Source organism: Trichosurus vulpecula, chromosome 6 (genome assembly GCF_011100635.1).
Source record: "Trichosurus vulpecula isolate mTriVul1 chromosome 6, mTriVul1.pri, whole genome shotgun sequence".
Lineage (NCBI taxonomy): Eukaryota > Metazoa > Chordata > Mammalia > Diprotodontia > Phalangeridae > Trichosurus > Trichosurus vulpecula.
Genome location: NC_050578.1, coordinates 72,257,240 through 72,284,209, shown reverse-complemented (window position 1 = coordinate 72,284,209; position 26,970 = coordinate 72,257,240). Strand labels below are relative to the sequence as shown.

The window sequence follows — 26,970 nt, the reverse complement described above, 5'->3', positions numbered from 1 at the left end:
ATTTCTTTTACTGGTAATGGCTATTTATCTGAGTTGAAATTCAGTCCAGGTATGAAATGTTCTAACTTTAACATTTCTGCAAAAGTAAGTCATGAGAAAATATGACATTGTGGTTTCTGAGAAATGGGTTGTAAAGATCAATGAAAGGAAGACTAATGAATTCCTTCTGGTAGAAGTAATTAGAAGGCTTTCTTTCTCTTAGTGCCTTCCCTTTGAGATTATCTCCAATTTATGCTGCATTTCTCTTGCTTGTGCATAGGTTGTTTACATGTTTTCTCACCCATTAAACTGTGAGCTCCTTGAGAACAGGGACTGTTGTTGCCTTTCTTTACTGTGCCTGGCCCATGTAAATACTTGTTGACATGATTAGTAAAAAACGAGGAAAATTAGGGGCGAATGAGGTGTTTACTCTTTTGTTTTGAGTTATCTTAGGGTATACATGACCGATGATCAATTTTTTTTTATCTTTGAACCTGTTTAAGAGAAAAGATTAATGTTATTGGGATAGTTCTGGATTGAGAACCTCCTTGATGTTAGATGATTTATGATTATCACTTCTAAATGTACATATTGTAAATAAAAAAAGATTTGAACTAATAAAACCAGTGATTGTTGTGGATTTTAACCAATCTTAAAAATAATCCATATAGTCTTAGATCTTTAGGTTTGAAAAAGGTTTTTCAGGTTATCTGGTCCAGCCTCCCGTCCGGTGCAGGAATCCCTATAATATTCCTGATTGATAGTCATACAGGTTGTGATTGAACACTTTTTGGTGACTTGAAGTTCTCTACTTAAGAAAACTGACCTTTCATTTCTGGACAGCTTCAATTATTAGGAAACTTATTCTTATGTGGAACTAGCCTCTGTTTCTTTGTGACTAATATCATTGGTTTTAGTTCTGTTTTTATCTATATTGAAATTTTCATCTGTGAAGCAAAACTTTTAAATACAAAGATAGTATCGCTCAGATGGGTTATTTCTAAATTTAATTAGCGACTCCTAATTGTGTCAATCAAGACCATTCTTGATTAGAGTTCCTTTAGAACCCTCTTCCATTGAGTTCCCTAAGTCAAATCAACTCAAAATTTTTTATTGTTCTCTTGTCCTTGGCTCTAGGCTCAGAGGATGTGGGAGTTCTTCAAGCCCATATCCTTGTTTCCTTGGTTTCATCACCTTTGAAAGCTTGTGCCTTCAATCAATGCTTCTTTAACCCTAATTTGCAACCTCTTTTTAGTTACCAGTTCCTTCTTTGCATCATATACACATGTCCCTATCTCTACCAGTCTTAAAAAAACCCTCACTTTATTCCATTGTCCCATCAAGCTATCGGACTATATCCCTCCTTCCTTTCACAGCTAAACTTCTAGGGGAAAAAACTGTTTATACATATCTCCTCCAGTTTCTCAACTCAAATTTACTCAACTCCTTGCTGTCTGGATTTCATCCCCACTACTTGACTCTTTCCTATAAATGCTTGTTGCTTTTCCAAGATGTCACCATTGATCTTTTAATTGCTAAATCTAGTGGCCTTTTCTGAGTTCTCATCCTTCTTGACCACTCTTGAAGCATTTCACACTATTGCCTACCATTCTGCTCTTGGATACTCTCTCCTCCGGAATTTTGTGACATTGTTCTTGCCTGCATTTTTTCGTACCTGTCTGGTCAGTCCTTTTCAGGATTATCATCTATGCCATAAAAATGAGAAAATAGTGACCAGCTCCTTGAGATCAGGGATTGTTCTTTGCCTTCCTTTAGATCTTCAGCCCAGCTCCTGGCACAGTAGGCACTTAAAAAATGCTTATTGATTGACTTTTCTCTCTCTACACTTTTTTCTCTTGCTGGTCATCAGTTCCCATGATTTCAACTATCATTGTATCGCAGATGCTCTTCAATTTGCATGTCCATTCTTCATCTCTTGTGAACTCTAGATCCAACTGCCTGCCAAACATCACAACTCATTTTCTCCTCTGTAGATTTATTCTTCCTTATTTCCCTATTCTCTCAAGTGTAGGTCCCTGCTCTCCTAGCACAGAGTGAATGTAAATACTAAATTACTACTGTTTTACCTTGTGGGCAGGAACCCTGAAGGTCTTTCCCTCCCAGTTTGATTTTTTATTTTTTTGAGTTTTGGATTAAAGAGGCCTTCCCTTGATTAACTTCTTAAAGAAGCCTATTCACAGGTACCTCATTCAAAGAGAGAACCTGAAAAGGTCTTAGCCTGAAAGGGCCATGGTCTCCTAATGCATCCTGGGCTATCGACAGTCCTCCTGGTGAATATCAGGCCACTGGACCGAGATGGCTCTGGAGGAGAAAATGAGGCTGGTGACCTTGCATAGCCCTCCCTCACTCAAATCAAAGTCAACTGCGAGTCATGTCATCATTTCCCTGATGTCGAGGTCCTCTCTGAGAACAAAGGACAAACACAACAACAAATCTCTCAACGGTGCTACCATCCTTTGAGCTACCCTTAAGTTTTCACCCCCTCCCCTTTGCCCCCTGTATCCAGTTGGTTGCAAAGTCCTATTGGTTCTGGCTCCTCACCATTTCTCTCAACTGTATGTCTTTGTATTCACTCACTCCACAATTGCCCTATTTCAGTATCTCATTAGCCTGGACTACTGCAATAATTTCCTAGCTAGTGCCTTTTTATCCAGTCTTTTTCTCTCCAAACTGTCCTGCACACAGCTGCTAAATTGATATTCCTGTTGCACTGGTCAGAACTCCTCTGCTCAAGAAGCTCGAGTGGATCCCTGTTGCCCCTAGGATGAACACAAATTCCTGTTAGGCTGGAGCCAGATTGTGAGACTTTGAATGCTGCTATTTGCATACTCATTGCCTGGTACTCCCTCTCACACAATCTTCTATCTAGTCAAACTGGCTTAGTTATTGTTGTTGTTCATCCTTCATTCTTGAAGAGGACCAGTGACATCATGGGGTGATGTCTTGATTGGATTTAAGTGAGGCAGAGCTACACAAAGTCATAAGCCTTACTGATGACTTACTCCAGAGTGCAGTGGCAAGACGTATGTCAAGACAAATGGTGATGGCTCCGGATGCAGTGGATGACTTTTTAATGTTGGTAAAAGAGGAAAGGAGGAAGGGGGAGGCCCATCTTTTGACTTTTTTATAGGCATACATGAATACTTGCCCCCATCTCTGGGTCTTAGAAACCCCACTTCCCTTCCAGGCTTAGCTCAACTCCTTTGAGGGCTATTCCTGATTCTCCTTCTTACTTTGTATGTATCCTACTTTTTGCATGTTTTATATTTACTAATTTTTAATGGGTTTCTTTTTCCCTTTTAGGTCAGGGACTCCCACTTTTGTATTTGTACCCTCAATACCTAGCATAGTGTTTGGCACATAGTAGGTACTTAATAAATGCTTGTTTTATTGACGGTCAGCATTCTCAATATCATTTGATAAGCATTTCATGCACTATGTACTCCACCCATTCCTTCTCGGGAGGGTCTAAATGCTCTATGGTTCTATAGTGTTTAGCACAGTTTAGCTATATGACCTTGGACAGCTAACTTTTCTGCGTCTGTTTTCTTATCTGTAAATTGAGAATAATACTGGAAATATTAGTTTGAGTTGTTATGAAGTCCAAATTGAGATAATATATGTAAAGTGCTTTGTAAACCTTAAAGCACATGACAATGTTAGCTGCTATTTCTATTAATATTTTCTTTTTTTCTTATCAATTTGTTTCCCAATTTGAGAGCTTTGGTTAAAGTGGATATTCCTTTAATATCTTGTTGTGTAAAATGAACCTTGTCGGCAACATTTTTAAAGGATTTAGTGTTAATAGGTTAGGTGTTTAAAAAACACTGGCTTGTGGAAAGATTTAATAACACTTGCAACTTGGATTTGGCAGAAATAAAATGTCGGGGTTTGGGGAATTTAAAAACTGCCCACATAATTCAGGTAGAACGCAGAAAAAATGTTTCATGAGAGACTGTGTCAACTTGGACCTGGCTTCCAGGAATCCTAACTCTGATAGCAGTTTTGTGACATTGTGGAGGTCCTTTTACCCCTCTGTCTGTAGATTTGGTATTTGGATTAAAGTTATCCAGAAGATCCCTTCCAATATTTAGCATTTTTGTGTTTGGCCCACTATAGGATTTGGTTCTCTGCTACTTTGTTAAAAGAATCTTCTTCTCCTCTTCAGTTATCCGAGTCAGCTTTTTATAAAGCTGCTGAATCAGACTTGCCTACATGATAATCTGGGTACTAGGAAGGTTGGTATAATGGATAGAGATTGGCTTTGGACTCAGGAACACTGGGTTTCAGGTCCTGCCTCTGATACCACTTCTGTGACCATGGGCAGCTCTCTAAAACTTTAGTTTGTAGATGAGTTGTTCAACTTCATTAGTGGAAAGTATTTCTACTTTTGAAGATTACTGCAAGAATAAATTTAATAAGGGTATATTACTCATTTCCCTCTGTCCCCTACCTTTTTTTTTCCCCCATTCATACCTTTTCCACTCTAATTTTGTCCCACAAAATATCTTGATTCACCTGTAGGGAGATTGTAGGCTTTTGTTCATGGTGCTTTAATTATATTTTTTCCCTTCACTTCTCCTATTTCTTTAAATTCTCTTTCCATCTTTATCCCTTGTGTGCTTTTAAAAAACCTATTTTATATTGATCCCTCTTTTGTTTTTACCCTGAAGGTCAGTGACTATCTGACTGTTTCTCTCATATAAATAACCTCTAAATATGAGGTAATTTATTTCATTACTTATCTTTCCTTAGTAATTATACTTATTTATCTTTGTGTTTTTGGTATTTGGGGTGTTTGCAGGTTAAATAGTATGCTCACCTTTTTTTTTCCTCTGTAGGAATGCCCCTAATATTTGCTTCTCTTTTTTCAAATGTGATCTTTATCATTGATTATAGTCTTGGGTATGCAAGATCTGTCAAGCTTGTAGCTTAAATTTCTTTGTGTTTTAGAATATACTATTCCATTCCCTTCTGTGATTTTTAGTTCATGTGGAATAATTTTGTGTAGTGCTGATTTCCTTTTTTTATATTTGAAGTCTTTATTCTGGCTGCTTATAGAATTTGTTGTTCATCACTAGAATCGTTCAATTTAAGCACTGTATGTCTTGGAGTTTGAAGTGGAGTGCTTTTTTTCCCCCCGGATGTGATCTCTAGATCCTTTTGTTTAGTCTTTGCTTTCTGGATTCAGAAGTTCTGGGGAGTGTTCTTGTGTTATTTCTTGGCATTATGGTGTTTAGGCTTTTTGTTTGGTTATGTTCTCTTGAGAGATCTTTAATCCTTAAATTGTTTTTGTGCATCCTGTCTGTCTTCAAGGTCAGTGACTTTGTCTTATACAGAAATTATTTATTCTTTTGACATAGTTTCTTTTTGTTTTCTCTTTTACTTAATTTTCTTCCACTTCAGTATATTTTTGAATTCCAGTTTTGTTCCTCTCTCTTGCTAGGAACTCTGGTAGATTCAGTATGTTGAATTTTAAAAAAATTACTGCATAGAGCCATAATTTCCGATAGATTTATTCTTAATTTCTTTTATGTTTTTCATTTCTCTTTTGAAACTATTATGGAGTTTCTTGTGGTTCCATTTTCTCTTGGGGTTTCATAGAATTAATTCTGTGTTTCATCAGGCAAGGGTTCATTTTCCTCAGTAGTATGATATTAAGATCGCTTTGTAATCTCTCTGATGATTACCTGGCTTCCTAACTTCCCTTTTGCTGTTGAGGCTACCACCATCCTCCCAGTCATCCAGGCTTGAAACCTAGGTGTTATCCTTGATTCCTCACATTCTCAATTCCTACCCTCAGCCTGCTCCCTCCCCCAATATCCAATCTGTGACTGGGGTCTTTTGATTTTACCTTTGTAACACTGCCACCCACCCTGGTAACCTGCTGCTGGGTCTGCTTCTTACTAATCTCTCTCTGTGGAGTCCATCCTCTACTCAGGTGCCAAAGTGATCTTCAGATGAAGGTACCCTGGTAACCTGCTGCTGGGTCTGCTTCTTACTAATCTCTCAACCTATGTTGAGTATGCAATGTTTTCCTGGGGAGTTTTAACCTAGGGGCAGCCCAGACAGAAGGCAGCTATTTCCTCCCTGCTCCCGTCTTCACATGAGTGGGCAGAACCCACACCTGCTGCCTTTTGTGGCAGTATGAGGAGGATACCGGAGGGAGGTAGAGTGTGTTATAAAGAGGTGACCTCAAATGGGTCCTGGATACAAGATCAGTTTGTATAATCCTTCCAGGAGTGTGGAGGCTGGTGGGGGAGGAGTGCTGAGTGAGCACTTTATTGAGGTTCTCTCTTTTCCTGTGGATTCAGCTGTAATTGCTATACATCTGGCACGAAACTCCTCATTGTGGGGAAGGGGGAAAGTTTGAGAGTGTGGACTGGGGAAAGTCAAGTCTGACATATTGTTGGTCACATGACCTGGAACAGAAATAAATTATTAAGCTAAGAGCCTTGGCTGAATTTTTTTTCCCTCAACAACAATTATGTGCTGCACTGTTTCAATACACATGGATTAAATCTTCTAGTCAGAACATTAGTTTAAGAAGAGTATCCTTCTATAGATTTAATTTAAAAAATGGGAATACTCATATCTCCAGTTCAAATACTTTATAATAATGTAAATAGATATTGATGTGTGTTTTAACCATTTCCATGAGAGTGGTTAGTGGTGGTTTTAGTAATATGATTCTAAAATGATAAAAGCTATTGCTGTATCCTTTTATTGGGCAGCTTAGAGTGCTGGGCCTAGAGCGAGGTAGACCAGATTTCAAATCTATCCCCAGATACTAAATAGCTGTGGGACCTTGGAAAAGTCACTTAACTGTTCTTTGCCTCCATTTCCTCCTCTGTAAAATGGAGATAATAAGAGCACCTACCTCCTAGGCTTGTTTAGAGGATCAAATGAGAAAGATATATTGCAAAGTGATTAGCACAGTGCCTGGCACATAGTAAGGGCTGCATAAATGTTAGCTCTGATTATGAGCTATTACCTGTACCATATTACTGTGACTTTTAACTGTGCAGTGAATATGTTAAAGAGTTCTGTGAGAGAGGAGAGTTCAGACCATGAGCTTAAGATCTGGGTTTGCATATCTGTTGTGACAACTAGTAAGCTATGCACTTGTGACCATGGAGAGGTTACTATAAAGTGAAGATAATAATTATTGTATAACCCACTATCCTCACAGAACTGCTATGGGGAAAGCATTTTGTAAACCTTGAAAGTGCTCTATAAATTTGAATTGTTACTTTATTCCCAAATAGGGTCTCCAGTTGCTTTAGAAGATGATAGCAATTGTGTGCACATATGAGTCATATAATTTAAAACTTTGAATGGTAATGTCTTTTGTAGTCAGCAAAAATCTAAAAGGGGAAACGGGACTGCAGAGATATTTACTACCTCAGTAAAGTCTTGCTTGGGTAATTTGCTATGTCAGAATATCAGTTTAGTAGCTAGAAAACCAGAATAATGGTAGAGCTTTGGAAAACAATGATTTTTTTTTAAATAGTCCGCAGATTTTTAAAAGTTTTTTTCTTTAAAGTCACATACTTTTCTTCTCTAAATACCTGTGTCTATACTTTTCAATATGTTTGGAAAATTCTCATTCTGTAGTTACTTTCTAAATGTATACTTGCTTTACAAGTACTTCTTTGAGCAGGAAATATTTAAAAGTTTCTTGTTTTCATGCTGTCAAGTTTCATCAGTGTAGTAATTCTTAATGACATTCAGAAGTACTAATTAAATTTTTTTCTCAGGAAACAAGTGAGCCAGTGTATATTCAGGATGCAGTAATTTTAATATTTCAAAATATCAGCATTCATAATAGTATATGAATTGCTGAAGATGAGATTAAGACTTATGACATTTTAGAATATAATCTCATTATTCACATGTGAATAAACTGTAAGCAAATTTGTCATGCCATGAAGGTTTCCAGGCCTCTTTTCCCAAAGGATATTCTGGGATTATCTTTTAATTAATATTCAGGGAATGCATAATTTGGACATTATCTTGAATTAATCCTGATTATGAAGAAAAATGGTACATTTCTGATTGTCATATCATAAATTTAAATCCATACAGCAATTCTTCATCTCTAAAGTGAAAGCATTGGACTAAATGATCTCTAAACTTAGCTAAAATTCTCATTTGTTTTTCTATTTTAAATACTCTTCTGTTCCTTTCAATTCCCCTTCTATCAGTTTATAAGATTGTATTTTCACTCTTATTGGATGATCCTGGTGGCAAAAGTGAATTGCTGGTTTCAGAAATTACATTGTATAAGTGACTACAGAGTATAACAAATGGAGTACTTTATCCACCTCACTGTATATACATCACAAGTATACATAAAATACTGAAAATTTTTTTGCCTTGATCGTGGTTTGTTGATTGAGTTCTCTAGAAGATGGGGTCCTTTCTCTACCCTCTGTTCTACAGTACCCACCGGGTATCAAGACTAGAATCCCTGGGTAGAGCCTTAGCCTGAATGGATTTTCCTTTCTGATTGTCTTAACATCAGTCCCTTTCTTGACTCACTAGGTCTGGAACTTCCTGGACCCTGTGCAGACTTCCTGACTTCAGAGCTCATAGAAGTACAGGGCCCTAGGGGCACCAGACTATTAGGGAGTAAAACGTCCGAGAAGCAGGGCTAGCTGGTGAGGTCACCTTTTTTTTTTTGTTTTGAAGCATTCTTGGGTGGCAGCACCTTGAAGTGTCTTGCACATGATACTGTTTTGATTGTTGATGCTTTCTGGAATTCCCATTGTGGTTGGCTGACTTAGACTTTCTGGTTTTCTTTACCATCTGAAATATAGTGTTTTGTGGTAGTAGGGGATGTGTGTGTATATGTGTGTGTGTGTGTGTGTGTGTGTGTGTGTGTGTGTGTGTGTACTATAATAAAATAGTCACTCTAAATCAGTCACTCTGGAATTTCTTCAGATTGCTGAATTTTTAAGTGACCATTTGTGAAGAGCAACTTGCTTTATTTCTTTACCAGTATAGTGCTTTCTGCTCTGCTGAATGAATAAAACTGACTTTCTGTGATTTTCTCTAGGTTTACCTGTGAATTTTGATGTGGTTAAGAGCTTAGATTTGTAACCCTACATCAATCTGGCCCTTATATGTGAGGTGTATTGTAGTTAAAGAGTAATAATATTTTAGTACATGTTTAGTCGACTGCTAGCTGAATAAGGAATTTCAAAGGTAACTTTCAATGGACATGAAGTAAGTGCTTACCACATAGTAGTCACTGGGGTTACTTATCTTCTACTAGGGGTTACAACCCTTGGACCGATAACTGGTTGGTTGGTTGGCTGGTTGGTTGTTGTCCTTCATTCTCAAAGAGCTTCAAAAGGACATCACAATGTTAGAGTCAAGTTTTTGGCAGTATGCTTTCTAGGGATGTACACATTGATAATGAGGTTGATGCACACATTGTCAGAGCTAGCTCAGTGTTTGGAAGGCTCTGAAGTAAAGTGTGGAAGAGAAGAGTAGTATTAGGCCAGGGGTGGGGAACCTGTGGCCTTGAGGCCACATGTGGCTCTCTGGGTCCTCAAGTACAGCCTTTTGACTGAATCTAAACTTCAAAGAACAAATCCCCGTAATACTTTATTCCCTTTTTTATTTATCCCCTTTTAATTTTTTATTTAATATATGATTTAAATTATATTTAATATTTATCCCCTTTTATTAAGAGGATTTGTTCTGTGAAGTTTGGATTCAGTCAAAGGGCCACACCTGAGGACCTAGAGGCACATATGTGGCCTTGAGGCTGCAGGTTCCCCATCTCTGTATTAGACTGACTACCATACTGAAGGTCTACAGAACTCTGTTGTGCTAACTGATAAGAAAATATAAAGGAATATCAAGTGATTTCAAGAGAGAGAGAACACTGTCAACTGGAGGAATTTGGGAAAAGCCTAGGGTACATGGTTGCACCTAAACTGTGCCTGGAAACAGTGCTAGGCATTCTAAGAGTCAGAGCTGTGAAGGGAGTGTACTTCGTTGCTGGGTATGGGGATGTTGTTTACGGGGAACAGCTAGCTGGCCAATTTGACTGGAATAATGAGTATATAAAGGTGAATAACACAAAAGGAGAATGGAAATGGAAAGGGAGCCATCAGTTATATTTTTAGATTGCCTAATTCTCTGAAGCATTAGCTATTGTGATTTTTTTTCCCCAAGTGGTGATTTGTGCTGATTAACAAATTGTGATATTTAGATTCATGAATGAGTTCTTCTGTGAGTTTGGCAGATTTATTTAAAAGCCTGGTATTTCTACTTGTAATGGGGATAGCAGTACCTCTGGAAAGCTGGTGATTTTTTACTGTTAATATGTGATAGAGATAATAATATTGTCTCAACTAACATCTTCTAATTGATATATCATTACTAAGACTGCCTTACTATGTTCAAACTTTTGATCAATACACAGACTCTTGCCCTGATCCAATTTAGATCCCAAATTCCCCATTCCCGACTGCCTAGGTGAATGTTATCTACACTTTGTGATGGCAGCACTAAGTGCCTCTTCCCCTTCTTTTCCACGTAATGTCTTCTTAGAACCAATTGACATTAATCATGTATTCCTGATTGTACTCAGAGAACACAAACTATTTAATATTGATAGAAGGAAAAAAATTTTTAAAGAAAAATCTGCCATGGAGTTGCTGGATAATGTATATGTGAAGCCAGATCAATGTAATCCAAAAACAATCTGCTTTATTGTTTCTTGAATTCTCAGATAATTATAACATTTCAGTTTCCTTTTAGGAAATCCCACTTGAATCAGATAAATTAGCATTGATTTATGTGTTTTCTAAAAGATATACCTTAGATAATGAGCTCCCTCATTACATATAAGCTTTTCTAAAGAGCATCTTATTTTGCATATAGGTTCTTGAAAGGTTTAAATTCTTTATTTAAACAAATTATTGTTTACGTTGGAGTTCATCTTTATTTTCCAAATGACTTATTGATAAAATGACCTGACCTTAAACTGACAATGTATAAGATGCTACACTCCCGAAGGCAGGTTGGGCACATTAGCAGGAGGTTGGACTCTAGGGTGAATTACTATAGAAAACCATTCTTTCTTTTGCCAAAAGTGCTGCTAGAAATATTTTACATAGGAGACCTTTTGCAAAGGCATAAGGCAGCTAGATGGTACAGTATATAAAGGCCTGGGCCTGAAGTGAGGAAGACTTGAGGTAAAATCCAGCCTCATATCTGTACTAGCTATGTGACCTGGGCAAGTCTATTTGCCTCAGTTTCCTCAACTGTAAAATGGGGATATTAACACTTACCTCCTAGGGTGGTTGTGAGGATCAAATGACATAATGTTTGTAGAGCTGTGTGGGTGCTGTACAGTGCCTGGCACATAGTTGATACGATGTAAATGTAACTATTATGAGTATGATTATACAAAAGGAGGTTTTTTAAAACTCCCTTGGCTTATATTCCATCAGCGGGGTTAGGTGGTATGGACTTTTTAATTACTTTTTTTTTTTTTTTGCATAATTGCTTTCTAGATTATTTCAATTTACTAATGGTTCCACCAACAACAATGTATTGGTGTTACTTGCCTTCCTCCAACTCTCTCCAGCGTTGACTGTTTTCCTCTTTTATTATCTTTGCCAAATTTTTGGGTGTGTGGTGAAACCATTCTAGGGCTGTTTTGATTTGTATTTTTCACAATATCAGTGATTTGGAGCCATCTTTCATATGGTTAACCATTTGTAATTCATTTGAGAGTTGTTGATAGTCTTTGCCTGTAGTTAATCTTATAAAAAAACTTGCAGGTATTTGTGATCTTTGTGACTGAAATAGGGATTATGATGATAAAATAAAACACTTAAAATACTTGCTTCTATTCAGATGGATATTTCTAAGCTCCTAAAACATTCAGCTATTTTTGTCTATCTTTATTATACCCAATATTTTCCCAAACATAGGTTTTTGCTTATAGTTTGAATTTACTAGATGAATAACCCATAACCACTTGAAATATGTCACAATAATTACCACCCAAATGAACTAGTTGTCATCCTTTAAAGCAAATTGTTTCAAAGCAATTTCAAGGCTTCTGAGTGAGAGCCTAATCTAAAAACTACTTGTGAGATTGGTAAACATTACAGTTATCATTTGTTTACCTTTAACAACCAAGTGAGTGCATCCACAGCCTTTTTGGCCGAACTGCCAAAGGTAGACCACAGCAACATTTTTGAACAGAGCTCAAAGTAAGAGTAGAGGGAGTAGAGCAACATGCTGATGGTTGGGAGCAAGGGTCAAAATGACAGTTTTAAAATATCTATTGAACATTTTTAATGTTTGGCAATTCCATGGCATATTAAGTATTTATTTTGTGCTAGTGTCTGGTGATGGTTCAGAGCCTCCAGGGGAGTGATAAACTTACAGGGTGTGTTTAGCTTGGATGTCCAAATGCACTTTCCAGGGTTTGACTCAGAGTATCATTGAAAGTGCCAAGAAGGGAGATGAAGAGGAATAAAGCTGTCCTGCAGTTTCAGCTCTTTATGTCTGAGTGCGTTTGATTGGGTGCTGCCTCAAATAACTTTCCCTCTGTCTCTCAGATGAAGTTCATATGACATCTCTGTGAATTTCCCCGGATCTCCCAAGTTCTTTCTCCCCCAGTTGCCTTGTATTTACATATACTCTGGTAGAATAGTATCAACTTCGTGCTGTCTGGGTGTCCTCATTTAATTTTTCTTTTTATATTTTCATAGTCTAACCTAACTCAATGTAGTTCATGGATGTTTATAAAAGGAATGTTTCTGTATTCAGAAACAATGAGAGGCTTGTAGAAATAGAATATATATAAAAGAAAGCTACACATTGTGGACACATTTTCAATTCGATAAACATTTATTAAATTCCTACTATATACCAGGTATTGTGCTAAGCAGTGGGGATAAAACAAAAGATAGGCCTTACCTTCAAGGAGCTTACAGTCTAGTGGGACAAGACAACCCGTAAAGGAAGCTAGGAAGCCATGAATTCTGTGGTGCTGCCATATTGGTCTTCTTGCTTGTTGCTGTTCTCCTACATGACACTCCATCCCCCCAATTTGTGCCTTTGCACTGGCTGGTCTCATCCTAAGAATATGCTCCATCTTTATCTCTTAGAATCTTTGGTTTCTTTCAGGATTCCGCTCAAGTGCCCCCTTTCCAGCAGCCCTTTCCTGATTCCTACTATCTGCTAGGAGACTTCCTCTCGATGTTCTCCAGTTTCATATCTACTTTGTATGTAACTATACATGAACATATTGTTTCTCTTGTTGGAATATAAACTTTCACCTGAGGGCAGGAATGGTTTGCTTTTGACTTGGTATCCAAATTATCTAGTACAAGGCCTGGCACATGGAAGTACTTCATAAATGCTTATTGGTTGTTGTACAAAGAGAATAGGAGAATAAGAAGGGGAAAAGCGCAGGAGAGAAAACAATGGGTATTACGGCATTATTGCATCTCAGGTTTGTATTTACCGGTGATAGTGATACTACAAGTGGTGATGCGTTTGACCTAAGCCAGATCTGGGCAGTTTTTAGAATCAGTTCCCTTATTTTACAAGCATTTGGATTCATCCATACTTAGACTAAGTGCTGCGGAGACTTTCAGAGTTCACATTGGACATGCAGTACTAACAAAAAAGTGATGCTCTCATTGCTTCCTGCTTCCTTTTCCTCAGAGGCCTAGGCTCAATCATAGTAGTTAGAGGAATGCCTACTTGTGGCCTTGTTGTAGATTGCACAATTACCAGACCTGTCTGACCTTTTCTACTAAGGGTGGGCTATGGAAGGATTTTCAGAAATGACTTTAAAATGATAAAGCAAGGAAGTCTAGAGTCTTGTACGCAGGGAAATGTAAAGAACCTTCAATACTGTATTATCTTTCAAAGAGGTCTCCCTGTCCAGTGTGATGTGATTGGAAAACGTCAGCACTTTTTATACTATATATGAAAGCATCCTGTGGGTCAGTAGCTTGCTGTCACTAATAAATTGTGAAAAGGACCTCAGAGCTCATCCAGTCTAACCCCCCAATTTATAATTGAGGGCTTCTCTGAAGCCCAGAGAGATTGTGTCTTGTCCAAGGCGTCACAACTGCTTGGGGACAGAGCCAATTCTAGAATTTCAGACTCCTGACTCAGTCTGTTTCTCCTTCTGCTACTCTGCTTGCATTTTGGACATAACTTATGCAGTTGGAAGCTCTGTCTAATGCTTTTTCTGATTATTGTCTGCCATTATTGTTCGGTGCTGATGCTATTTGTTATTTTGGGGGAAAGATGGGAAAGAACTGTATTGTAATGAATAAGGAGTGTACTTGGAGCCAGAAAGCTATAGAACTGACAAAGTTGCTGTGTGATGGTAGGCAAATTCTTAACATCATTGACCATCTGTTTCCATCTGTAATAAGGAAATAATATATCACCTTCGATAGTGTTGTGAGGGAAGTACTTTGTAAAATGGTAATACACTATAAAAATGTGAGCTGTTACTACTTTCTCTTGTGCGAAGATCTTTTGAATGTATTCTGAAAGACTGTCTTCTGCCTGCCCTGCTCTTGGACATTTGAACTGGGTGCCCCATGGACATCTTAAACCCAACACGTCCAAAACTGAATTCTTTGTCTTTCCTCCCAATTCTTCCCCTCTTCCCCACTTCTTAACTAATATTATTGAGGGAACCTCATCCTCCAAGTCAACCAGGCTGCATCCTAGGTATCAACCTTGACTCCTCTCTCTACTCTCCCATTTCCAGTTAGTTGCCAAGTCCTGATATTTCTTCCTTTTCAACATCCCTTGCATATATCACCCTTTTTTCCTTTGACACTGTCCTGGCACACACTCTTTCATTGCCTGAAATCTGGATAATTGCAATAGCCTTCTGGTTTTCCTTTGTGTCTCAAATCTTTTCTCATTTTAGTCCATCTTCCACTTAGCTACAGAAGTGATCTTTCTAAAGCACAGGTCTGATCATGTTATCCCCTGCCTTCCCTGGTCCCTCCCCCCATTCAGCAAATTCCAGTGGTTCCCTACTGCTTCTAGGATCAAGTGTAAAATTCTTGGTGTTTTTACATAAAGCCCTTCGCTGGCTGGCTCCTTCCTGCTTTCCTGGTCTTCTTACACCTTCTTCCCTTTCTGTACTCAGCAGTCCAGTGATTCTGACCTCCTTTCCATTGGTCACCAGACACCACCTCCTGCTTCTGTGTTGCTCATGCATGGAATGAACTCCTTCCTTACTACTGTTTCCTAGTTTCCTTTAAGTCTTATCTAAAATCCCATCTTATACAAGAAGTCTTTTCCTAGCCTCCTTAATGCCTATGGTTTTCCTCCAAGGAAATCATCTCCGATTTATCTTCTAGGTATTTATTTGTATATAATTGTTTATATATTATCTCCCCATTTGACTGTGAACTCCTTGAGAGCAGAGGCTGGCTTTAGCCTTTCTTTGCATCCCCTGAGATTGTTAACACAAGTGCTTGGCATGTATTATTCACCTAATAAATGCTTGTTGACTTGACTGGCACATAGCGAGCACTTAATAAATTCACCTTGGCTTGATTGTACACATATTTTGGTATCACATTTGCTTGGGTGACATAATGTCAGCTGACCTCAGTATACTTCTAGCCCAATAAAACAGTTTCAATGAGCATCTCTCAAGTGCTGGCATACCAAATGCCCTCCAGGATATTGCTGTTAATCCTGTGTCATTGGTCATTGAATAGCCAATCTGAATGGCTATAATGCTCCCCCTTCACCTCCTTGAGTAGCTTTGTCTGTGATACACCAGTCTTCGATACAGCTTATTATGTTGTTTTGAGTCCTATCATTATGACTGAAGGGAATGCACTGTCTGGATGAATGAGATCTTAATTCTTGCTTTTGAATTTGTTGTTATAAGGAAGCAAAAAAGGATGATGGGTGTAAGGTAGCAATTTCAGTAAAATTTCCTTTACATGAAGCAAAATAAGCTCTATTATTAAGTAAGGATTTGGCTTATCTGCAAATAAGTAAAGCGAAATGGAGTAATACATTTTCTTCTGTCATATAAGTAATCATTTCCTTTTTGTTTGATGTTTGATACATAAGAATTGCTCAGTAGTCTTCTTGAGGATTCAGTAAGTTTTTTTCCTAAACAGCAATTAAAAAAAATAAATATATTGGGTCAGCAGCCCATTTCCAAGTGTCTGAGGGAAGGTGGGCAGTGAGATGAAACATAGAAACTAGGGAGAATATAGAGAAGGGCAACAGAAATCTGTTCTTATCCTTCATGGTACCTTTTATCGAAAAAATACAGTGTATCATGCGACCAAGTATTGTATCAAATGTTTATACCTTGTATTCAAGATAGAAAAGCAGTTTCTCAGGATAGGTAATGAAAGGAGTTTGAGAAATTGAAATGGCTGGACATAATGAAATATGATACAGTTGCAGCAGTGTGCTTGTAGATGAAAAGATTATAGATTTGTCTTGAAGCTCATCTAGTCCAAATTCCTCATTTTACAAATAAGGAAACTGAGGCTGAGAGAGGTTCACTTGCTTGCTTTAAGGTCACATAAATAGGAAGTGATAGAATTTGGGATTGGATTACAGGTCTTTTAACTCCAAATCTAATCCCTTTTCCACTGTTGGCGCCCAACTTTTTCTTATATGTGTGAGGCCTGGTGTGGGCTAAAATAGATATCCAGGTACTTTTAACAGCTGTGGCTCAAGGAGTAGGGGAGATGTTTTTGCCTAACCATCATCTCTTAAAGCAGTACCATTTTTACCTGCAGGTAAGATGACCCTGTCTGCTTAGGCAAGGTGTGGTCAGATGATAGAGGGCTTTAAGAGCCAAGAACAGTTTGTATTTTCTTTTAAAAAAAATTATTGATTTTTCTTATACATGACTTACATTCCCCAATATAATGTTCTCTTCTCCCAGAGAGCCATCTCTTATAACAAAGAGTAAAAAAAGGTAGAAATATCCCACTCCCCCACCCCCAGCCCCACCCCTCTATTTTTTTTACTTTGGTCATTATAATTTCACAGCATTTAGTTATGTCAAAATAGTTTGTTGATGTTATTCTTTCAATTTACGTTGTTTTAATAATGATGCATGTTGTTTTCTTGGTTCTTCTTACTTCACTTTGTATCAGTTCATATAAATTTTCCCAAGTTTCTCTGTATTTGTCATTCCTTGCGGTGCAGTCCTATTCTATTTCAGTCAATCAACAAGTATTATGTGATTGATTCTGCTAGGGTTATTATTAAGTGCTGGAGTTACAAAGCAAGGCATTTAGGAATGGCCTCCTGGAGAAGGTGCAATTTGAGCTGGAAGGAAGCCTGGAAGTAGCTCCAGGGAGTAGAAGGTACAGAGTTTTCTAGCCATGGTAAGGCAGCCAGTGCACAAGAATGAGGAGGTGTGGTGTCATGGTCGATGAGCTGTGAGTAGGCCTGTGTAACTGGATCTAGGAGTGCATGAAAGGGAATAAAGTGTGAGAACAATGGAAAGATAGGAAAGAGTCAGTTTGTGAAGGGATTTAATTACCAAATAGAGTTTTTTCTTTTTGATCCTGGAGGTAATAGGGAGTCACTGGAGTGTAACGAATAGGTAGGAATGATATGGTCAGGCTTAAACTTCAGGAAAATCACTTTGGCAGCTGACTGGATGCTGGGTTGGAATAGTGAAAGAGACTTGAGGCAGGAGGATGAACCAGAAACCTCTGAAAACAATTCAGACTCGAGGTAATGAGGGCTTGCCCTAGGTTTGTGGCCGTGTGAGTGGAGAGAAGGGCATCCATAGGAGGGATGTTGTGAAGGTAGAAATGACAAGGTTAGGCAACAGTTTGGATATAGAAGATGAGTGAAATGAAAAGCTGAGGGCAACATTGAAATTTCAAGCTTGACTGACAGTGAGTTAATATTTGCAAAGCACTTGGTGCAATGGCCAACACATAGCAGTTGCTTAATAAATGCTTCTTCCCTTAGCCCTCTCCTTTTCCTGGTAAGGGAGTCTGGAAGACAGGAGGTTTGGAGGGGAAAGCTAATGAAGTCTGTTTTGGAGTTTGAGATGCCAGTGGGAAATCTAGATTGAGATTCCAAAAGGCAAGTTGGTGACGTGGTTCTGTACTTCAGGAGATAGGTTTGTGTCAAATATATAAATCTTGTAGATGATTATATATTTATTTTTTTAAAAACTTATTCAGTTTCATTTTCAGTTCCAAATTCTTTCCCTTCCCCCATAGCTCCCTCACCCATGGAGAAGGCAAGAAATATAAAACCTTTTATAAACATTAAATCCTGCAAAACAACTTTCCACATAAGCCAGGTTCCTCAGGGAGGGAGGTGTGGAAAGAAGAAAAAGGGAAAAAATGCTTCAATCTGCACTGAATTCTCTATCTAGAGATAGGTAGCATTTTTCATTGTGAATCCTTTGGCATTGTGGTGGGTCATTGTATTGATCAGAGTTACTAAGTCTTTCATAGCTGATTATCTTTGTAATATTGCTGTTACTATGTACAATGTTCTCCTAGTTCTGCCCACTTTACTTTGTGTTAGTTCACATAAGTCCTACCAAGTTTTTCTGAAACCATCCTCCTCATTTCTGATAGTACAATAGTATTCTATCACATTCGTATACCTTAAATTGTTCAGTTGTTCAGCCATTTTTTCAATCATGTCTGACTCTTCACTACCCCATTTGGGGTTTTCTTGGCAAAGATATGGTGTGGTTTGGCATTTCCTTATCCAGCTCATTTGACAGATGGGGAAACTGAGGCAAATAGGGTTAAGTGACTTGCATAGGGTCACACAGTTAGTAAATGTCTGAGGCCGTGTTTGAACTTAGGAAGATGAGTTTTCCTTACTCTAGCCATGGCTTTCTATACACTGTGCCACTTAGCTGCCCTAACTTGTTCAGCCATTCCTCAACTGATGGGCATCCCTACAATTTTCACTTCTTTGCTACAACAGAAAGAGCTGCTATAAATATTTTTGTACATATGATCCTTTTCCTTTTTTTTTTTTTGGATCTCTTTGGCATATAGACCCAGTAGTGGTATTGCTGAATAATTTAATAGCTTTTGGGCGTAGTTCCAAATTTCTCTCCACAATGGTTGGACTAGTTCACAGCTCCACCAAAAGTGCATTAGTGAACCTATTTCCCACATACCCTTCAGCATTTGTCATTTTCCTTTTCTGTATCTCAGCCAGTATTCTGGGTTTAAAGTGGTACCTCAGAGTTATTTTAATTTGCATTTCTTGGGAGATGATAAGTGAACCAATGAGAGCTGATCAGATAACCAAGTAAGAAAGTATATATACATATATATATATGTATGTACACACACACACACACACACACACGTATGTGTAGAAGAGAACCCTGAAAAGAAATTTGGGCAATATCCACGATGGGTTGGTTATGATCTGGACAAAGATCCACCGAAAGAGACCGAGAAGAAGCAGTCAGACAGGAAAACCAATGATGAGTGCCACAAAAACACAGAGAGAGAAAAACACACAGAGAGACAGAGAGAGAGAGAGAGACAGACAGACACACACACACACACACACACACACACACAGATAGACACAGAGAGGGAGACAGAGAGAGACATAGACAGAGAAAGACACAGACAGACACAGAGACACACACACACAGACAGAGAGGGAGACAGAGAGAGAAACAGCGAGAGACAGACACACACACAGACAGACACACATCCACATACAGAGAGAGAGAGAGAGAATTAAACCAAACCTAGATGGGAGACTGTATGGGAGAAGCAGCTGATCAATACTACAAGGTCAAGAAGGATAAAGATTAATAAAGATTAAGAAAAGGCCGTTAGATTTGGCAATTAAAAGGTCATTTGGAAACTTTGACAGGGGCAGAAGCTTATTCAACCATCCTACAATCAATGGGCATTTATTTTGTTTCCACTTCTCAAATTATAAAAAGTGGTACTGTAAATATTTTGGTGAATGTGGGACCTTTCTTTTATCATTGACCATTTTGGGGTTATGTGCATCTAGTGGTATCTCTGGGTCAAAGTTAGTTACTTTCTTACCATAATTTAAATTGAAATTCATGATTTCAGTTCTGCAAAACACCTTCTTCATGCAGGGCACTGTGAGACAGCCTGGAAATACAAAAATAGAAGTGAGCACTGGAAGGATACAGTATGTGCAACTTAAGAGGGAGTGTAGATTCTTAGCTGGCCAGTCTTCTAATCTTCCATTATGCTCCAGGTGTACCTAGTATTGTTTCTGCTTTACAGAAGGAGGTTGTGACTTTCCCAAGGTCACATTGCCAGAAAGTGTCAGAGGCAGAAAATTTAACCCAGCCCTTTTTGACCCCAAGTTCCACATTGTAGCCACTACACCAGGCTGCTTATGACCTGGCAAGGGCCCTAAACAGTTTTCCTTCTTTCTCCTTAACCCTTTTAGAGACATTTCTTGACTGGCTGGGAACCAGTTATAGTCAGAAACTCAGGCAAAATGTAGTTAGATTGTAAAATTAGATATAAAGGAAGTGGTTAAAATCTCTCCTCTGGCATTTGTAACTGGATTGAAAACATTTAACCTTGTTAAAAAAAAAAAAAGTTAGGCTATATCTGGTATGGATTGTGTCCAGTTCTGAGTGCCACACTGTTTCAAAAAACATTGATAAAACTGGGGAATGTTTGGAGGAGGGCACTGAAGGAACTGGTGATTTTTACTATAGATAAGAGAAGAACAAGGAGGTAATGATCGCTGGCTTCAAGCACTGAAGGACTGTCATATAGAAGAGGAATCAGATTTACTTTGATTAGTCCTAGAGGGCAGAACTAATAGCAATGAGTGGTAGTCAGTGAATGATCTGAAAGTAAAATGGTTGGTTAGCTTTGGACAGTTGTGAGTTTTCCCTTCACTGGAGTTGGTCATGAAAAGCCATTGGTCTATATGTTGAAAAGGAGATTCTCCATTGGGTCTATAAAGGAATGAATATTTAAAAGAAACTTGAAGTAAAACATCTTTTTAAGACACCAAGGCCTTTTTAAGGTGAACCTTTTAAAGGTATTACCTGTAATAACACTTAACCTCTCTGGGCCCAAGTATCCTCATCTGTAAAATGATGGGGTTATACCAGTTATACAAGAGGGTCTCAGCAGATTATCTGTGAGTCTGTGCTACTAGAGAAATTAAGGTATTTTTCTTGTGTACTTTTTTTCTTTGTTAATTATTTCTCAGTTACTGTTAATTGGTCATCATTTAGTTGGTCATATGGGTGCTGTAAGTGCATCACAAGATGCTAAGAACTGCTGATGTTACATGGTTAGCTCTTACATTTTAGTAACTTCCTTGTTAAGACTTTAATAAAGCTTTGGTGTTAGTTTGCTTTCTTACACAATAGGAGGATATGAGAAAGCATATTAGGCTTGAAGTTTCTAATTTCACAATCACAAAGACAAAGTACAAAATGTTAATATCTTATTTTCTCTCACAGCACTTACGAACTAAGGAAATGAAAATTTAAAATCTTTGCTGTTTAAAAAATAACATCTTCAATACATTTTACTTTATAGAAAAATGTTCTTTCAACTAAGAGTTTATAACAAAATAGTCACATGATGGAAAATAAATGTATGCAAAGAAAACATAGCTCAAATACCTCCTTTGTGAAGCCTTTTCTGATCCCCACAATGGCTAGTTTCCTTCCTTAACTACTTTGTAGGTATTTAAATTTATTCTCTATACATATTCTGTAAGCATGTTATATACATGTTGTATTCCCTGATAGAATATAAATTCCTTGAGAATAAAAAATTTTCATTCTTTAGATTTATATCTATAGTTCCTGGCACATAGTAGGTACTTAATTAAATGTTTATTGATATATATATATATATATATATATATATATATGTAGCTTCTATTCTTGGTTTTCAATAAAATTTTAATAACTTAGCTTTTAAAACATTTCTGACATTTTCTTTTGTATTTTAAAATCAAAAAATAAGGACTTAGAGAGTCCTTCATTTTGGTACCATGACTGTGCTCTTAGATTAGAGGACTAATTATAATCAGAGTTCAGAAAAGGGAGAGCCTGCTCTGGACTTCAATCTTGAGAAGAACTTTGTGGATGGGGGAGGGATTGAACATATTCATTCAACAGACTTTTATTTTGGTGCCCATTGTGCATGGGCATGTGTGTCAGGGATGACACAAAGCTTTGATAAGACAAACCTTGTCCTCTTGAAGCTGGTAGATGTGTGGTATGTACATAGGTATGTACATACACACACACACAACTGTAAGTTTTAGGACAAATGCAGTAAGGAGTAAGGGAAGAATAAAATGTTTGGTGTGCAGCAGTGAGGGGCCAGTTGAAATTTGTAGTGTGACTAAAATTATATGAGTTCTATAAACTTTCAGTAGCATACAAGGGTGGAGGACCATGTAATTGATGAGAATTCGAGTTTGGAAAGAGGTAATTGGCAAGTACGAGGGCCAAAGGATCATCAGGTAGAGGACAATGCAAAGTCATAGTGGGTTGACTGTCGGGTCAAGATTTGGAGGAAAGTGTGATGGCCCAGGAAACTAGGGAGATGTGTATTTGTCGATGAAAATGGGTTCGTTTATGATATTTAGAAATATCTAAGTCTTTAAAATGAGAATTGTTTTCAGAAATCAGTCAGGTGATTTGTAAGCAGGTTAAACAGTATTTACTTACTTTTATTTGTTTAAATGCTTTTTTATTCCAAATACTAAGCAACATGAACATTTCCATATATAAAAGAGTAGGAAAAAAAATATGAGACTGAGACTGTGAATCTTTGTACATTTTGTTCCTTTGACCCTAGTCTTTTTTTTTTTTTGGTTATATAATAAAATCATCCTGTAACTTTCAAAGCTGTCCTGCTTGTCTTTTCTTCTGAACTTCCTTCTGTTTCCTTCTTTGAATTAAAAAAAGAATGCTCCAATGATCTTCTTTGCTTTCTTCTCTCCCCTGTTTTTTTTTGGAGGGGTTGGGGGAGAAAAGTCACAATTGCTACCTTCTTTCTCCTGCTGGCCCCTTAACTTCACCTCCCTCTCTCTGGAGATGTACTAGCATGTTTTATCATTGGTTGTCTGGACTCATGGTTGGTCATTGAATTGATCTGAGTTCTTAAGTCTTTCAAAGCTATTTTTCTTTACAATGTTAAATGTTAGTGTATAAATTATTCTCTGGTGCTACTAAATTTTTTTCTATGATTATTCATATAAGGCTTCCCACATTTTTCTGAAATTGTTCCTTTTTTCAGTAATATTCCATTATATTCATATACCGTAATTTGTTCAGATATTGCACAATTGATGGGCACACCTTAATTTCCCATTCTGTCTTACCAAAAAAAATGCTGTACATATTTTTGTTCATCTGGGTCCTTTTACTGTTTAATCTTTTGGGGCTATAAACCATTAGTCATAGTTCCAAATTACTTTCTTAAATGGCTGGACCAATTTGTAGCTCTATAAATAGTGCATCAGTGTGCCTTTCCTCTTGGTTGCCCTCCCACAATTGCTGTTTTCTTTCTTTTTTGTCATCTTGGTATGATGAGCAGGAGATAGAATCTTAGGGTTGTTTTAATTTGTATATCTCTTATTAGTGATTTTCCTATGGCTGTGTTGGTTGCTTGAATTTCTTCCTTTAAGAACTCCTTCTTCAGTTGCTATTTATTTATTGGTGAATGGCTCTTGTTCTTATATTTGAATATCAATTCCTTATATATCTTGGAAATCAGATCTGCATCAGAAAAAAAAAATTTGGAAAGGTTTTTCTTTCAGTTGTTTGCCTTTTTATCTTAGCTATATTGGATTTGTTTGTATAAATACTTTTAAATTTTATGCTTTATGTAGTCAAAATTATCCATTTTATCATCTGTGATCCTCTTTATTCTTTATTTGGTCATGAACTTTTATCCATAAATCTGATAGGTAATTTTTTCCCATGTTTCTCTAATTTGCTTATGTGACCTTTTATATTTATGTGACTTTTTATATCTGTGATCACATACCCATTTGTAGCTTATCTTTGTATAAGGTGGGATGAAACTATTTTTTTCCACATACTGATTTCAAATTTTCCCAAAGATTATACAGTATGACCAGATTTGATTTGTACCAGGAATGCAAGATTGGTTTAATTTTAGAAAAACTGTAAACTTAACAAAATCAGCAAATATTAACAGATACAGAAAAAGCTTTTGATAGAATCTAGCATCACTGTCTGTTAAAAAAAAAACACTAGGAAACTTAGGAATAAATGTCCCTTTACTTAAATTACAAATAGTATATGTTTAAACCAAGAGTTACTCTTGTAATGGAGATAAATTTGAATCCTTTCAAATAAATTTAATGATGAAACAAGAATATCTTTCGTTACCACTTCTATTTGATATAGCTCTAGAATAGTAATAACACAAGAAAAAGAAAATTGATAAAAAAATAGGTAATACTTAAAGAACCCTAAAGCCTTAATACACACAAATCATTAGCATTTCTATATGATACCAATAAAACCCGCCAGGAAAAGAAAGAGAAATTCTATTTTAAATTACTAAATACACACAAGAACTCTAAAAATGCAATCACAAGCAACTGTTTACAGAAAAGAACTAACTATTTGGGAAAATATTACTTATTCATGGGAAGGACAAGTCAATATAATAAAAAATGACAGTAAAAGCTAAATTAATTTACTTATTCAGTACCATACCTATAAAACTACCAAAGGATTACTTTAGACAACTAGAAAAAAAAATACCAATCAAATTCATATGGAGGAAAATAACAAGACTGTTGAGAAATAATGCAAAGAAATGGGAACTAAAGGAGCCCACCAATGCCAGATTTCAAACCATATACTACAAAGCAACAATTTTTAAAACAATTTTGTACTAGTTAAGAAATATATTGATCAGTGGAACAGATTTGGTACACAACATATGGAAGTAAATCTAATATTCTAGTATTTTATAAACACAAAGACCCTAGCTATAGAAATAAAGACTCAGTATTTAAATTAATCTCCAGTTAAGTTTGAATTCTTTCTTTAATGGCCCCTATTGAATATAATTTTTATTGTGCAGTGGTCAGTAAAAGGTGTATTTAATATTTTTGTTTTCTTATCAGTTTAGTAAGGGGGCTACGCAAAGCAGAAATCCATTATAGTTATTTCTGTTCATTGCTAAGTATCCTAACTTTTCTAAAATAAGACTTTTGTTTTTGCTGATCTTTTTGTTAGATTTATCTAGTTTTCAAAAAGGTATGTTGAGGTCCCCACCTAGTATGGTTGTACTGTCAATGTCTATAATTCTACAGACTTTTAAGTACTTAAGTTCTATGCCATTTGGTCCCTATATATTAAATATTGATATTATTTAATATTCTAGGGTATTTTTCAGTGTGTTGTATACTTGACCTGTTTTAACCATGTCTGTTTTACTGTTGCTTTGTTTGAGATCATGATTGCTGCCTCTGCTTTTTTGAATTCATCTAAAGCATGATAAATTCTTCTCTAGTCTCTTGAGTTCATGTGAATCTTTATGTTTCAAGTATGTTTCTTGTGTGGAATAGATTGTAAGATTTTACTAATTTTATTGAGTTTTATTTTATGGATGGATTTATCCCATTCAAATTTACTATTAAGATTGTTATTTTTTTTCCCTCCATCATATCATTTTAAATTTTTTCCTCACTTTACAAAGAAGGCGATGCAAGACAAGGAATGTAATCATCAGCATCCATAATGGAGAAGTTCTGCTTCTGGTGCCCTGCCTCCCTTGTATTCCTCTCACCTAGACCTTGATCAGTGCTTCTTGTCCTTTCTTTTAAATCACCTTTTCAGCATCTAAAGTAGAAAAGTTGAAGTTTCTTTTATTTGTGAAAATTCCCTTCTTCATTATCTGTCCTCTTAATCCTTCCCACCTCATTCCTTCCTATTTTTCTTTTGAGCTTGATGATTTTCTATACCCAGCTCTACTTTTCTATACAACAGTTTATGTGAGAGCATGTACATGCAACCTTTCTTTATCCAGGTGTGATAAGAGTGAGGTTCAGGTGATGCTCACCCCTCCTACCCCTTCCTCTGTGTGTGTGTGCGTGTGCGCTCATTTTGCACACCTCAGTTATGAAAAATAGCATTTTCTATCCTCCTTTTCTGTCTTCCCTAACATTCCTTTTTTTTCTTCCTTTTCTTTCCTCTTTTAAATTCATCAAAATGGAGAAAATCCACTCAAAATGCTCTGTTTAACTCTGCCTCTGACTTTTGTAGACACTGAGTTTTTGAAGATTTGAAGATTTTGTTTCTTCACCCCCTTTTAGAATTCGTACTGTATCATTGTATACCACTTCCACTAGGGGTTTTTGGTTTCTTTGTTTTTTGATGGTGTTTTATCTATTTATTTATTTTTGGACATTTAATGGTAACATATTAACATCCTGTTCACCTCTAGTCTTTTTTTTTTTCCTGGAATGCTTTAAGGTCTTTCATTCCATTAAAGGGCCCTATAGGATTATACTCAGCTTTGCTGAGTAAGTGATTCTTGGGTTAAACCTTTATCTTTTGCCTTTTGGAATGTTTCATTTTTAAGATCTTTAATTGTTTCCAGTCAAAACTTCTAATGTCTTATGTGATCCTGACTGTAGTTCCTTGGTACTTGAACTCTCTCTCTCTCTTTTTCTTTTTCCTGCCTTTATACAGTATTTTTTCTTTGACCTGGAAGTTCTGAGTTTGATTATAACATACCTGGTAGTTTTCCTTTTAGAGGTGATCACTGGGTTCTTTATATTTTTCTTTTGCCCCTCTGTTCTAATAGATCTGGGAAGTTTTCATTTATAATGTCTTGAAATAGAGTATTCATGCTTTTTTATTTTTTTGGTCATGGTTTTCGGGACATTTGATGATGCTTAGATTCTTTCCCTTTTCCCTGTTTTCTA

At 36.9% G+C, this 26,970-nt stretch overlaps 1 protein-coding gene across 1 annotated transcript in view; it reads left to right on the top strand.

Annotated features, from left to right (window-relative positions):
- WDFY3 (WD repeat and FYVE domain containing 3) overlaps positions 1–26,970 on the top strand; it is a 316,638-nt gene that overhangs the window by 883 nt on the left and 288,785 nt on the right. The window lies entirely within an intron of this gene.